This window comes from Chiloscyllium plagiosum, chromosome 5 (assembly GCF_004010195.1).
Source record: "Chiloscyllium plagiosum isolate BGI_BamShark_2017 chromosome 5, ASM401019v2, whole genome shotgun sequence".
Classification (NCBI taxonomy): Eukaryota; Metazoa; Chordata; class Chondrichthyes; order Orectolobiformes; family Hemiscylliidae; genus Chiloscyllium; species Chiloscyllium plagiosum.
Window position 1 is genome coordinate 60918108 of NC_057714.1, and position 3366 is coordinate 60921473.

The window sequence follows — 3366 nt, forward strand, 5'->3', positions numbered from 1 at the left end:
CATTTAAAGTCTAATAAAACTGATTAATTATTCACAACTCTCTTACAATGATTAGTCTTCTGATATCAATGTTGGAAAATCGTATGTCAGGGTATGTTACTTGGGAGTTCTTTGCATAATTTCTGGGCTTTCTACATTCACTGAGAATTTGGCTTGGTCAAAGCGTACTCCAGATCAGAAGGAGAGCAGCTTGATTACAGAAGCCTTTGAGCTGAATCTTTCTGACCCTCAAATAATGTGGGACTTGGTGAGAAATTTGGGAGAATTGAATGAGATATCCATGAGGGCTTCCTAACATCAAGATCAAAATGACCAGTTTCCAACCATATACTGGAAGGTGAGATTAGTCTTGCTAATGAGAGGCCTATTTGAATGGATTATCACTCATCATCACCCTCACTACTACCTAATCCTGCCTCATATATATGCAGTTTCTCATTCTACCACCAAGCCCCCCATCACTGGATAGAAATCAATATTTAGAATTCCCAACGTGGAAGTCTGAGCAGCTAACTGGCAATTAAAACTTGCCTGCCCTCTGGTCTGCCCATCACCAGCAGTGGTCACACAAACTCCTCATCCACGGAAATTGGTACTCAATATGTACCAGCCTCACACCATCATTATAGCACATATTCAATCCACTTACCGTATATACTCGTACAAAAGTCGATCTCATGTAAAAGTCGACCCCTTATTTTTGACCAAAAAATCTTGTATTTTCCATATATCTCATGTAAAAGTTGACCCTACTTGATCACATTATAAACTTCTTACAAAGGAAACTGCATGTTCCCATTAACCCACTTAAACTCATTCATTCATTCATTCATACTGGTAACTCCACTCATCACTCTTTGTTTTTAATATATTGCGTCTCCATTCATTCATTCATTACTGTACTTAGCCCACTTGGTTTGCTACAGCACATTTTCATTAATTTTTCTTTAATTCTCTTTTTTGCAGCAGAGAGCGGCGGGAGCTGGGCGAAAGTGAAGTCGGAGCGCAGAACTGGTTGGGAAGGTAAGTGATTGTTATTGGAGTGGGTGTGTTCTAGACCCCAGGTCCTACAAAGTAGGGCCTCCCTCCCACAGTCCTCCTCTAACCTAACTTTAAAGTCCACAGACTTGCCCCAAAAAGAGAGTCCAATTCCTGTTGAGAGAAGAGAGAGTCTTTAGCTCAGGAGTCTTTGACAAGGAGGTTGAGTGAAGTGAGGACGCCACAGTTGAAGAGGGTGAAGACATGACTGCCCAGCTGGTTCAGTATGCTACGTGCATGATGTGGGAGGTCAATGACTCTGGTGTATCGGGCTCGTATATCTGTGGAAAGTGTGTGCACGTTCAGCTACTGACAAAGCATATCGCAGCACTGATGAAAGAACTCGAGGGCCTTAGGCTCATCCCAGAGAACGGGATCTATCTGGACAGGACCTTCAGCGAGGTTATTACACCGACCATACCAGAAGAGAGCAGAAGAGAGCAGATGATGAGGAAGGCAGAGAGGAGACAGGTGCAAGAGACCCCGGGAGAAGTACCTGTCAAGAACAAGTTGAATCTTTTGGAAACAGTAGAGACAGATGACACTGCCAGTCCACGAGGGGTGAGGTCTGTCAATCAAAAGTTGGCCTGGAGGCAGAGCCGAGGAGTCAGACATCGCACGGAGCGGTAGTGATAGGGGACTCCATAGTGAGAGGGACTGAACAGGGTTTCTGTGGCAACAGGCGGGATTTAAGGATGGTGTGTTGCCTTCCTGGTGCCAGGAGTAAGGACATCACAGACAGAGTGCAGGAAATCCTCAAGGACGAAGGTGAAGAGCCAGAGGTGGTGGTACATGTCGGCACAAATGATGTCGGGAAGAAGAGGAGGAATATACTACAGCGGGACTTTGGAGAACTAGGAAGAAGGCTGAAAAGCAGGACGTCCAGAGTGGTTATCCTCGGTTTGCTTCCAGTTCCTCGGGCTGGAGAGGCCAGGAACAGGGAGATAATGGACTTGAACATGTGGCTGGGGAACTGGTGCAGGAAGCAAGGATTTAAATTCTTAGATCACTGGGGTATGTTTTGTGGTAAGCATAAATTATACAAAAGAGACGGTTTGCGCCTTAAAAGGTTGGGGACCAGCATTCTGGCAAGCAGGTTTGCTACTGCAACACAGCTGCATTTAAACTAAATAGCGTGGGGAAGGGGACAAACTGGAAGTTTAAGAAGGAAATTGAAGGGAAAGTTAGAACCAGGGAAGTCAAGAAAAACAACTATATCAATGAAGCAGAAAACTCAAAAAAGGATTATACCGTAAGGTTGAGTGAAATAGGGGTTGATAGGAAGGGTGAGGGCAGTAACAAATTAAAAATACTATATATGAATGCACGCAGTATTAGAAATAAGGTGGATGAGCTTGAGGCTCTTTTGGAAATTGGCAGCTACGATATTGTGGGGATAACTAAGACGTGGCTTCAAGCAGACAGGGCCTGGGAAATGAATATTCAAGGCTATATGTGCTATTGTAAGGACAACTGACGGGCAGAGGGGGTGGGGTGGCCCTGTTGGTAAAGGATGATTTTCAGTCCCTTGCACGGGGGGACCTAGAATCAGGGGATGTAGAGTCAGTATGGATAGAGCTGAGAAATTCTAAGGGTAAAAAGGCCCTCTTGGAAGTTATCTACAGGCCCCCAAACAGTAGTATGGATGTAGGGTGTAAGTTGAATAAGGAGCTGAAATTGGCCTGTCGCAAAGATGTTACTACAGTTGTTATGGGGGATTTCAACATGCAGGTAGACTGGGAGAATCAGGATGGTATTGGACCTCAAGAAAGAGACTTTGTGGAGTGCCCCCAAGATGGATTCTTAGAATAGCTGGTGCTGGACCCTACCAGGGAGAAGGCAATTCTGGATCTGGTATTGTGCAACGAACCAGAATTGATCAGGGACCTCGAAGTGAAGGAGCCATTAGGAGGTAGTGACCATAATACAATAAGCTTCAATCTGCAGTTTGAAAGGGAGAGGGTACAATCGGTAGTGACAATATTTCAGTTGAATAAAGGGAACTATGGAGCTATGAGGGAGGAGCTGGCCAAAGTTCAATGGTGCAATACCTTAGCAGGGATGACAGTGGAGGAACAATGGTAGATATTTCTGGGTATAATGCAGAAGATGCAGGATCAGTTCATTCCAAACAGGAAGAAAGATCCTATGAGGAGGCAGAGGTGGCTGTGGCTGACAAGGGAAGTTAAGAAACATATAAAGTCAAAAGAGAAAAAGTATAACATAGCAAAGATGAGTGGGAAAACGGAGGACTGGGAAGCTTTTAAAGAACAACAGAGGACTACTAAGAAGGAAGTACGCAGAGAAAAAATGAGGTACGAAGGTAAA